Source organism: Aythya fuligula, chromosome 2 (assembly GCF_009819795.1).
Source record: "Aythya fuligula isolate bAytFul2 chromosome 2, bAytFul2.pri, whole genome shotgun sequence".
In the NCBI taxonomy this organism is placed as follows: Eukaryota; Metazoa; Chordata; class Aves; order Anseriformes; family Anatidae; genus Aythya; species Aythya fuligula.
In genome coordinates, this window is record NC_045560.1 from 117,711,127 (window position 1) to 117,723,960 (window position 12,834).

Here is a 12,834-nt window from a genome sequence, read left to right on the forward strand (position 1 = left end):
CCCATATGTCTGTTGGAAATACCAGGCTGGTGCTGTGAAGTGGCAGTATATTTGAGTTCCACCGTGATAGCCAACTTCATTATTATCAAGCGATACGTTCTCACTATACTGAGACTATTTTTTTTGTTCTGATTCTCTGTGAAAATTTAGGACCAGATGGAAAACAGCTTTTCTGAGGCTACTACAACTTCCCAGAGAGTTACTGGAGAGATGAGCTGGATGATGACATTTTGCAGTTTGATTCCTGAAAACTGGTTTGCTTCCAGGTCAGTCAATTTACTTTTGATGCAAACTGATATTAGATAACAGAGCAGAACTACACATGTTCTTCTCTGTCTCAGTCTCAACTGATACATCATTTACCCAGCTGATGTATCAATTCACACATGGAAAGCTGTGTGCAAGTAACACAGGGCAATGTTTATGCATTGTAGACTAATTTTGCTCTCAGTTATATCCATTGCATTCCACTCCTTTCATTGCAGTTGACAGGTGTAAAAGAGAGCAGCTGAGTTTTTCTTTGTGACCTTATACAGAACTGAATGAGATCGTTCAGGACTTGGTTGCCTGTACATTCATAATACTAAAAAAAAACTTAGTGATGATAAAATGGCTACTTCATCATTGCTGCCTTGGGGGACTACCTTAGCTCACGTAATTGGTAACTGTTTGATCTGCCATCCAGGTCAGTCTTGGCCTAGGTTAAACTTGGGATAGTGGTGGGGAACCCCAGTGTTGTATTCTTTGGTAGACGAGTGTTATGTTCTTAGAGAACAGAGATACCTCTTGGGTTTATGGTAAGCATGTGTCTGTATCTGGAATCATAAAAGGCAAATACTGTTCTTTAGCATTCTATGCCAGTCTCAGCGTCAAGGCTCTGAAGTTCAGTGGGCTTGAGAGATGAACCCTTCATTTTCTCAGTGTCTGGACTGAGGCAGATAAGTGAATCTGTGTTGGGGCAGGCAGCAGACTCAGGCTACAACTGGGACTCTTCCTGTAGGTCTCTTGAAGTCTGCAATAAGCCTGCATGTAGCTAACTGGACAATATGAAGCCAGAAAGAAGCGGCAAGTAATGTACAGATCTTAGTAGTTAATTCTTGTAGAATATTTAATGAAGGTTTCTGCTTGCTTTGAACATGTTATTCAGAAGCAACTCTTGATAGTCTTCTTTTTGTAACGATTTCAGGCTACAGAGACATGCTCACCACTGCCAGACTTTTAATACTTACATAAATAAAGAAAGCTCACAGGCTGTGGTTGATCAAGAACTGGATGAATAAAATAGATAGCACATAAAAAACTTATCTACTACCAAGTCCTATGATCTCAGAGAGAACTCCTTTTGCTCAGTTGATATGCCTATTCTGGAGAATAAGGGTTTAGGTATCCTGGTTCTCTGAGTATCATCTAACATAGCCTCAGTGGTTCTTTGCAGGACATCTGCCATTATAAGAGTCTGAGAAGAGGTATGGATGCCTAATGATGGCCATCGTGTACAGTCAAGAAGCAGGCAAAAATATTTCTATTAGCTGAGTGAATCAGTTGCTTATCTTGACAAAACATCTTTGAAACAGGGGCAATCATCACCTGACTAAACCTGCAGATCACCTACTGACTAGAGGGGGTAAACCTCTAACCCAGTTAGATGGCAGAAGAACAGGTGTTCCAAAAGTGACAGAAGTCAAAGAGCTCATAATTACTTAAATGATTTCTGGGTCCTCCTAATGATCACAGTTTGGATTTCCTGCAATCAAGAAGTTCTTCTCCCCATGAGTAAGATGACCATTGCCATTTTTTGCACATATACACAACTTCCAGGCTTACTATGCTTTTGTGTACATATTTCAGCACAGTGCATAGATGTCACTGAACCACTCAGTGATAGAATGAAGGGAGCAAGAAGAAAGGACACACACATCGATATACCACTTCAGCAAGACTCTATATGTCAAAAATTGGGTAAAAAATTTAAACTGTGATATTTGGCTTACATTACGCAGTGCTCTGCATTGGAGGTGCCCACCCAAGCCATACTGATGTAACGACTGGAAAGTCTAAAACCTCTGAACATCACCAAAGACTTCTGACAGACAATGCATGCACATGTGAGAGACTGCAGTAGCATTGTTTTGCTAGTCTTGTTTTGTTAGGCATGTTTTGTTAATTAAGGGCATGTCTTAAATCCATGGTGGTTTTTATCACTTAGATAAACAAAATACTGTAATAAGGATATAGCCCTTGTCTGAGGCCAGCTCAGCAGCCTTTCAGGCCCAAGAAGCTAGTGTGAGGGGAAAAAGAGACATAAAGAAGTAAAATGATTGAATGGCAGGTACAGAGCAGATCAATTTTGGACCCTCCTGCCTTAAGCCGAAGCAACCTTTCTTTGTGGACTTTTCTCCATGACAGAAATACTCCAGATGGAAGTTTTGACTTCAGCGATGGTTGCCATAACATTTTCAGATTATATGATGTTAGTGCCCTACTCAGCTTGCTGTCAAACCACATGGGCCATAGCCTGCATCAAGGTTTCCCTTTAACAGTGCAGTACACTGCTTTATTTTGTGCTCATTAGATGCCTTTAAATGCCTATCAGAATTTATCCTCTGCTTCTTTTTTTTCTCTCTCTCTTTTTTTTTTTTTTTTTTTTTTTTTTCTGATCTCACTCATTTTCACAGGTCTTGTCTCTTTAACCACATAATTCAATTATTGAGCATGACAATAGTTCCCCCTGTATTCTGATTGTTCTGTAGCTGATGATGGTTTGAGGTGCCATGACAGAGTGCACTCAAGGACCTCTTAGATGAGCCTATATATTTGCATTGCTAATTTCCTGCCTTGAGAGAGAAGGCAATGGTTGACTTTTTTCCTCGTTTGATTCATAGGTCTGTCTTGTTTTACCGAGGATTGATTTGTGTGTAGGCAGGGAGAAGGGCTGGATATATGGTTTGAATTGCTAGCACTTGTGCACAAGTGAAGTACTGCTTGTTTGTAGGCAGATATTGAAAAACAGGAAAACAATTACATTATGAAAGAATTGTTGAGATGTCTGTGAGAAAGCTCTGAGTGTAAAGACATGTACAAAGGGATGCTTCTGGTCTGTGCAGACCAGAAAATGGAGGTGATTCAAGGATAACTTAGAATGGAGAGTTTGAAAGAAAAGGTAATCATCAGTAACACAAAATACACAAATAAATTCTTTGCATAGGCTTAGACTCTTTGCATCAGATTCTTACGATGCTAGCAGGATGCATAAAAGCCATAAATCAATGGGATGCTGAAAAGCATAATGTTTCTTTAACAAGTGTTATAAGACTTGGAGGCTTAGCCCAGACCAAGTACAAAATAGAAAGCTTCACAAAAAATAACCGAGGTCCCTGCAAAATATTTCAATTTTTTATTGATTGAAGGCAATTATCCCTTAATTGCATATTTAAATGAGGTATTAGGAGGTTTAACTAAGCAATGCCTCTTAATTGCTGCTGCACACTAGGTGTCACAGATTGTGTTTATTTCATATGTTAATTAAAGAGAATGGGTATTTTATTTTATTGACTAGCTGGCTCTTCAAGGCTGTACTGCTTAGGACCGAGGATGTCTCAGGTGTCCACAGGACCCTGGGTATTAATGCAATCATTAGAAAGGTTCCAGTTTTAAATGAAGAGGTATATCTCCATTTCATGGATAGTTTCAGCCACTTAGACCACACATAAGCAGGGGAAGGGAGAACCTGAACCCAGGTTAACCCAAACAGTACAGAAACATGTAAGGGCAGGAACAACCACAGTAAAGGTGTATGTATCGGAAGCAAGGGCCTTTTTTTCTGGGACTGAATGCGAAGGTCTGAGATTGTAAAGAAGGATCCAACAGAACTGAGATTTGAAATGCATGGTATGATTTCCAGGCTATGGCATTAATCTCTGAGATTTTCTTGCATGGTTGCATGCGATGCATACCTTGCAGTGAGCAATTCCATCACTGCAAGGGGGAAGAGTCTGGATCCCATATGGAAGTTCTGAGCTTTTTATTGGTGATACCTTTATATGAATGATGAAGTTTGTAAAAAAAATCTTGTCTGACTAAACATGTAGCAGCTGAAAGAGTGACATATGGGTAGAACCAAACATTAGAGTGAAATGGAGTTGTGTGCTGATGTGTAGCACATACCTGCAGAGTACAGGGCCGTACACTTCAGGCTCTGGTAATATCCATTTCTTCTATAAGAAGAAAATAATCAGCTGGAAAGTGTGTGAAGCTGATGAAAAGGCAAGAGACGAGGTATCCTGCCTAATCACAGGAGTACTGTATTATATCTATATGGAAGGGGCAGATGGATGGATACTGCAAACTGGCCAGATTATGAACCGTCTCCAGGACAGAAACCATACAGCCGTGTTAGCGAGGTTTGTGCCGGAGCTAATAAGGCCCACTGGGAGGCAGAGCGTGTTAATTCAGGAATAATATAACACTCACACCGTCAGACAGCTTCTGGATCAGAACAACCATAGTGCAGTGCACGGGCAAAGGGGACACGTCTGTCTGCGCCTGGTGTGGCTCACCATCGTGGTGGTGCTGGTGGGACACTGAAAGTTTTTTCAGGGTGTATCAGGCATGTACCTGTTTGGGGCATGATGAAAATATGCACGATGAAAATATTCTCCGAAATATGCGTAAAGATGAACGATCTCAGATTGGAGACAGTGAAGGGAAGAGCTGCCAGAATGAGCAGAGTAGGCAGACTATCTTGTTACAGGAAACTCAGAAACGAAGCTTATTTTGTCTAGATAAAAACAGAGGCAGATGGCAGAAGCCTGAGCAATCTTCAGGCACAAGCCTAGGGCGATGGGCTGCATCCTTTCCCAAGGAGACAGTGACTGACTTGCAGCAGGAGCCAGGTGCCAGCTCTTGGGGCTGTGTGAAGTCAGGGTGCATGTGTTTGGTGCCAGGGCCCTTCCCAGTCTCTACCCAATTTCCACAGCACCACTGCTCTCTGGTTTCTGCCCCCTCTGGAACCTCTTCTGCTGGCCAGCACTAACAGGAAGGCTGTTTCTCAGTTATTGGTGTATTCACACAAATGACATTCATCCATAAAGATGCCAGGGCATCAGTATCAGGAGAACTGAAGACCCATGAAAGCAAAAAGGTAAAATTCACATGAAAGAAAATGGGTATAAGTTAGCCTTGAATCAATCTAAGCTGGAAATTGGGTACATCTTAACTAAGCAGCAGAGCACTGAGGTTCTGAAATGGTCTTCCAATTACAGTAGTAGAAGGAAGAAGTATTCTGAAGATGGAGTTGAACTGGTTCACTTATTGAATTACTGGTTGGTGTTGTGGAGTTGGTGGTAGGTGTCAGGGAATAGCTCTTCCGACTCTGAGTTCATATGTAATATTCCACACATTGTATTTCTTGTGTGTTTTCCTACCTTTTGCTGAATATATATGGGGTTCTCAAAGAAGAACCAAAATTCCATAGCGGTTCTTTGAGTTCAGGGCATCTGGCTTTTGTGTTTGTGTGTGTTTTGAAAATGACAACCAGAGCCAGTAATGATGGTATGATCACAGACATAATTTCTGCCTTCTGTCAGAATATAAAAATGCAGTGCCAGAGTAAGAACCATAAGCTTGAAGTATTGACTGGATGGTTAGACTTAACAGTGAATTTGCTCTCTTTTAAATGTGTTAAATCCGACCTTAGATTAAATTTAAACTACTTTGCTACAGCATAATCCACGAGAGACCCCCTGACTTTCCATTGACTTTAATGGAGCCTCTACTGAACAATTAGAGCAAATCACAAAATATGCAGTGTGGATGTAGAGCTGAAGTGGTTAACATCCATTTTTGGCGGGTAATTTCCCCTTTTAGATCTTACTGTGTCATTATAATTAGCAAAGCCCAAGGGTTCAACTAACAAAGGGCAGTAGCACGATAGTTTGTATGTTGTTACTACTGCTTATTACATCTATCATTATCATCTCTCTGTGACCTTGGGCTTTCCCTGCTGCTTTATCATCTTTTCTCTCTATCTTTTATGCCTGCTGTAAGCTCTTCGGGGCAGATCTGAAGGTTTCATGATTCAGGCCTCCAACAACAGGACCTTATTTTACATCAAGGCCCATAGGAACAACAACAAAGCAACTTTTAGAAAGAGTGCTAAAAGATACATGCAGTTTAGTGGCAGGTCTTTTGGATGGAGCAATGTTGCCATGCCAAATGGCTCCCTCCTGGGAGCTGACTATTGTAGGGCTAAAAAAAGAGCCAAGCCATACATGTCAACATCCTACAGAAAGGGACAGGGAACACCTCTGGTTTGCCTCCAAATTCAGACTGCTGTGTTGTGGACATGGGGACATGCTGGGTGAGATGGTGTAGGGACCCACTGGAAAAAGAGGTTCAGTTTTATATCTCTGGTTCATTTTCAAGAGAGTTCAACACTGAGTTGAACAGATTCATCTGCAGGACATTTCCCTCCAGAACAGACTGGAAAGTTGGAGAGTTTGGATTTTTTCATCCTCTGTTTCAGCCTAGTAATCCTATTGAAGCCCAGGCATGATCGCTCCAGCAGCTGGGAAGGCCCCATGGCACATTGGTGTCTCCCATTCTCTGTCAGCAGCAGACCACAGGCGAATTTCCTGAAAGTGGAGATATTTTTGTCTAACTAATGTCTTTACGCTAATATAGGGGTGCATGGATGGAACGGACCACCAATTTAATGATTATAGGGGAGATCAAACTGGACGATTTATGGCTCCCTTTTGTCCAGGAATCTGTGGAACATTATGCTGTCCCTTGCTGGGAGAAGACTTCTGAGAAGCCCATAATTTAGTCCATAATATAGAAGAGGTTTAATGTTATAGTGCAGAGCACAAGGGCTTGAACAGAACAAGGTAGGTCTTGACATCACCAGCCTTTTCTTCCCTTCCATTCCCCAGTGCTCTTGCTATTGTTTGAGCCTCATCACTAATAGCATCAGTAAAGGATCCAGCATTGGCCAACTGCTAGGGCTCTTACCACTGTATCATTATTTCTGCTCCTGGTACATCTAGACAGGACCATGATCAAAATACTGTGGGCTGCCAGCAAACTTCTGCTGCCACGAGAGGAGCCGAACTGCTGTTTGTGAGGGGAGGATGGAAATTTCAAAGTTAATCTGGTTCCCATCTCTGGAACCATTTAACTGTAGCACACAAAGGGTTTGCAGTGCACCGAGAATTCAGTCGTTTTATGCAGGTCAGCCTTACAATGAAAAATTTTATATCAAAATGTTTAACTTCAAAAAGGGTTAGACTCGATTTCCTGGTGAAGGCTCAAGTCAGTTCTCATTTTAATCTCACCTGCATGCCTGCCCCTAGGTAAAATGTCATTGTATTATCACATTTGATTGTAATAATCATAGTCATTTGGCCAGTAACAAAATCACAGGACTGAACATACCTGATGATTTAATCCAAATTCAGCCTCAGATATGTAGCCTGTTCCATTTTTGAAATGAGAGAAGCCATTTATTTGCACCCGGATCATCAAATTAGGAGGCTTCTCTGTCCTTCGAGGTCCTTGCTTCTATCTTACCTTATCTCCTGCTCCCCAGACAACATTTTTCCTGCTTAGGGCAGCTGCTCTAGTGACTGATTCTGAAGCTGTTGAAATAATGCTGGCTCTTCCCCAGTCAGAGAAACTAGTGGTGTCACATTGTTTGTGTCTTTCCTTTCATAAGTAGTCCATGAATATGCTTCCTTAAGTCACTGAAGGAAAATACTTCCAAGAAAAAAAACTCCTGTCTTGTCTTTAAGAAAAATATTTGGACTGGTAAAATGCATTGTACTATGAAGGATAGTTCCAATTTACAGACTCATGAGCTTATGAGTGGAATAAGCCTCCATCCTTATCTTTATGTTACAGCAATGGCACCCACATACGATAAGTCTTCGCTGGCAGAATTTTGAAAAAGTAATTCCAGTGCAGTGAATATAAAATAAATGCTATCAAGGAAAAATATTTTTTGCTCCCCTGGAATAGAAAACATTATTGAAACTGTTGGATGCCTCAGGAGTCTATTCATGCAAAATCTATTTCTGCAGTCAAAATATATTCTATTCTGCAGATATTTTTTCAATATGTGACTGAGACTTCAAGACAGAAAGAAATAGCCATTTTGGCCAGGAAAGAACTGGCATGTGGTCTGGTTTTAGGTGAGCATAGATTTTTGCATGAAAATTATAGTAATTATGGGTATTTGTAAACAGCGATTTTTGCACTTTAACGGCCTAATCGCATGGTCAACAGCTGGAAGTTGCTCTATGCAGATTCTTACCTAACACATAATAAAAGTCACCCTTTGCTGCATTTCCACAAAGAAACAAATTATAGCACAAAAGAGACCTGCCAAATGCAATCTTTCATCCTCTTCTGCTTCTTAAAGAGGATGTTTGAATATTCTGATTTTAAAAAAGGGATAAAACAAAAGGAAAAATAATTTATGTATATCTAAAATGCATGTCTAAAGAAAAAAAATAATGGAAAATGCTGATGTATATGTACTTCTTGGCCTTTTATTGTCATATATGCATTTCCTTTGCATTTGAAAGTTCATATGTCATGCATGGTACACATCTGTTCCTTTCATTTTTAATTCTTTCTTAAATACGTATTTTTAATTTCTCCCTATTGTTTTCTCAAATGGTTCCATTACAGCAATATAAAAGCATATCCAACAAGCAAAACCACACAGAATGACTCTCATCATATTGAACATCTTGGCAAACTGATGGGGAATTTGCTATCTATCAGGAAGAAAAAAGAAAAAAAGAAGAAGAAGAAAAGAAAAAAGAAAAACAGAACAAGTCTGATCAAACCTGTGCTCTCCCAGACTGGTTGGAAACACCTCAGTTTAGCCTCCTCATCCCCAGGGGTCCCAGTCCAGGCATACCTCAAACAACTAGAAGCAGCACTAGCTGGAGTTGGTGGTTTACATTAATCTTTTTCTTTGCATTTAGAAGTGTCAGGGAAATAAAGGGGTAGTTGCTGTTTCTCAGATGAGAAATGGTAGCTTCAGATCCCTAATTTAATTGCTTTTGATGAACACCCTTTATCCTTAGGCTTTCTAATAAGATGCTGTCAATATGTATCTCTTCTAATCTTCTGCACCTTTACCCCTGTTTCTTTGTTGAACATTGGCTGACAATTGTATTTAGGATTTTCTATAGACAAGTTTTCAAAAAAAGAGTGCATAAAAACTCATGAGACACCCACAGCTTCACCAGGAGCTGGCAGGAATGCACAGCTCCAGCCCTCTCTCTTTCTTGCCTTCATAGCTACTTCCCTTCAGTCAACTCCCTAATAGTTATATAGATTGTGTTAATAAGCATCAAATTATATAAATTTGCACACCCTTGGGTTAATCTGTGTATGGAATCAGTGAATTTGTATATGCAGTTTAAAATGTCAACATTAGCTATTGAAACTTGTGCATAAACTTAGTCTTAAAACTTGCAGTGGAGGAGCAATGAATGCTAGTAAGCTATGCAGAAGTGCAAACCATGAAGACTTCCAAAGTCCCTTTAAGAAACTGCATTTTTAAAGGATCAGCAGCAGAAACCAAAGCCACTTGTTCTCCTAGGCCTTGTCCCTGTGCGTGCCATTTTGGTGTGGTGAGGGAAGGATGCCAGTCTTCTGGGGATGAGCATCCCCAACAAGCCCTAGCTGAGGAGGAACAATCTGGTAATGCTCTGGCATAGACAGGGTCCCATGTAAGCAGTACCAGCCTGACTTTTTGGGTTGACTTCTAGGTTTAGAGAACCTACATCATCTGTTGGAGGCAGCTCCTGGTGCAATCAGGGCAGCAGTGAAGGATGCTCATGCTTTTCCACGCCATTACAGGGGCTTTCCAGCTGTTGGCTAGCCTGGGGAGAGGAGACACAGCTCTCACTTTGCACCTGCAAGTTTTACCTGAAGGCTCAGTCTTATCCCTTCCTTACTCCTTGAAGCCATTTTCCTTTCCATCAACAGGTTCTTGGCATATATGTGGGTTCATTTTACTCTTTCTCCATTTTGCCACTGTTATACGTTATACTTTGTTAATTTATGGATTGCTGTGAGTCTTTGGCTTCACTCTTATTAAATATTGTGCATTTTAAAGGTGTTTAGTTCTTTCATTGCTAGTATTAATCGCTTCACTATCAATTCCCTATTCCCATCTGTTGTTTTGAAATAGCATTATATATTATTATGCCTCTTCATTGCTTCGGCTCTCTGTCACAGCTGACTGCTTGTTTACCTCACCCTCTGTGGAGCTTCCAAAATCCTTTTTCTCCCTTGTTCTCATGGCAATGCTCCAGTTCCCTGAGTACCGGTGTGTTCATCAGTATTTCTGTTGGGTAACCTTGAGGCCTCTTGCTCTAGAGTTTTAACATCTCTCTCAATTCCTCTTCCTCTTCCTCCTCAGCTATCTGTCCTACCTGAAGGTAACCACCCTTCGGTAGCATCAGCAGAAGTAGGTCCATACCTCTAACTCAACCACCAGCCTGGCATACTGGCTTAAATCACTAGTGGGATGAGGAAGTACTGCTGAGTTACTGTGAAACCTTCACTAACTCCATTCACCTCTGACAGGTCCCCCTCAGGATTCCCAAGAGTACCCATGGCCATTAATTAGGTATTTCATTTCAGAATTACCTTGAATATTGCTCTTGTTTCCTATTTATAACGTTTTGTTCCTCTTTATCCTTTCCTTCTCCTATAACATTTTAATGCCCTTTTCCTAATTGGCTTTCCTGCTTTATTACCTCTTTTTTCCTCCCTGCTAATAGCAGGGTTGTTTCCAAGATGTTTTGTCATTTCTCTTCTACACCCATTTTCTCCTCCAGCATTCTAACCAACATATTTTATGGATATTTCCAATATTCATGACTTCAAATGTTATTCCTGATGATGTTTCAGGCTGTTTAAATCCCAGCATCTGAAAAAACAAGGTGTTTATGCTTTAAAAGGACAATAATATGGTTAAAACATTTTTTTTTTTCTGTAGCCTGTTGTAGGACCATCCATTGCTTGCATTTCACTCCTTGCAGTGCTGAGGGCTCATGAGCAAAGATGATAATAACGGTAAACGTCATGGCAGCCAATGTCCCCTAACACTACCGTCTCTGAAATGTATTTGCCATTCAAAGTGACCTTGTCCTACACTGCCCATATGAATTCCTGCTTCTTCTTTCTCACTCACAAGGAAAATTTTCTGCATACTACAGTTTGTATGATTGTGTATGATTGTGCATATGCAGAACTGTAATCTCCTGGAAGGGAGGGGCATACTCTTCTGTTTGAAACGTAGCTGGAAATGGGAACATCAGGCAGAAAATTAGGAATCACCAGGCACCATGTCAGACAAATCCTGTCATACAGGGACCAAGCTCTGTCACTGAAAGGAGTTACCAGGTTGGCCTGTTGACTTTATTCTTCTATTTGGAAGAACATTATAGGGTTAGATACTTTTTCTTTAATTTTCTGATCAAATTGATTGGAGGCCAATTTCTATCCACTTGTTATTGCCCAGTGGATGGCTCCATTAGACTTACTTTTTCTCCTACTACAGGTATTTACATACACTATACCACAGAGGGCAGCTCTGCAGCCTCTCGGACTTCATTTTGCTAGCTGACTAAGCCAAACCCTGGCTTCTCTAGAAAGACTGTTTCTGAAGCATCTTAGTATTCCTCTCTACATTGATTTCATTTTGAATTTCTGATTTTCAAATGTGGGTAACCAGAGGGGTAGATTGTATTTCAGATCTAGTTGCAGCACTAGTTGCAGAACATACAGTTGTCTTAATACTTTCCTCTTCCTACTGGGACCATCTTGCCTGTCATAGGCTGGATTATGCCTTCATGGAGGTAGTCCCCATAGACAGCTTGGAGTCATTCATGCTGTCATTACCTGTTTTACCAACTTAACCATATTGCAGTCATTTTTAACTGATGAACAGTCCATTCACAGCAGCTATGGTGTCAGTCCCTTGATGCATGAGCTTGTGTTACATATTATTGAATTATTTTTATTATTATTATTATTTTCCTTAAGTACATCCATTCTTACTGCCTGCTGCCCTAATCATCTTCTGTATTGATACTTTCTCCTAGCTATGGACAGACAGACATTGGTATCCTACTTAGGGTCCCAAAACTCAACACCCTTCTTATATATATCCAAGCCATCAGAAAACAGAGAGAAAAAAAAATCCCCAAACTAATCATGGAGAAACTTTATTCATGTCTCTCCTTCAGCCCAACAGTTCTCTTTTCAGTGCTGCTGATGGCTGTCTTCCTTTCAGGCTCCCACTAAACAGTTCCTCTGTGCATCCCTATTTTCTCTAGTTTAAGAAATGATTTCCCATCTGATGCCTTATTAAATGCTTTGCTGAAGCCCAGATAAATTAGACCTAACACATTTCCTTTGTCTAGAAAATCAGTGATCTTATAAAAAAAAATCCTCTGAAGTTAGTCTAAAACAACCTACATTTAACAAGCCCAAAATCTTTGGTATTTTGTTAATACACTCCCAGTTTATATCCATAACTTAAATTACTTCTTTTTATCTATTTTTTAATTTTTAATTTTTTATTTTTCCCAAAACCTTCAGACATTTGAGGTCTAACTTGTAATTGTCAGCTCTTTTTTCTTCTCCCTCTTAACTGTAGGTACGGCACTTGCTATTTTTTTAATGCCATGAGTTGATAGGTTTGTCATGAATACCTGCGACTGTTCCTGTAGTTTCATGTGCCAATTCTGTCTGAATTCTGAATGAGATTATCCAGTTTCTCCCAACTAGAGAGGATTAAGCTCT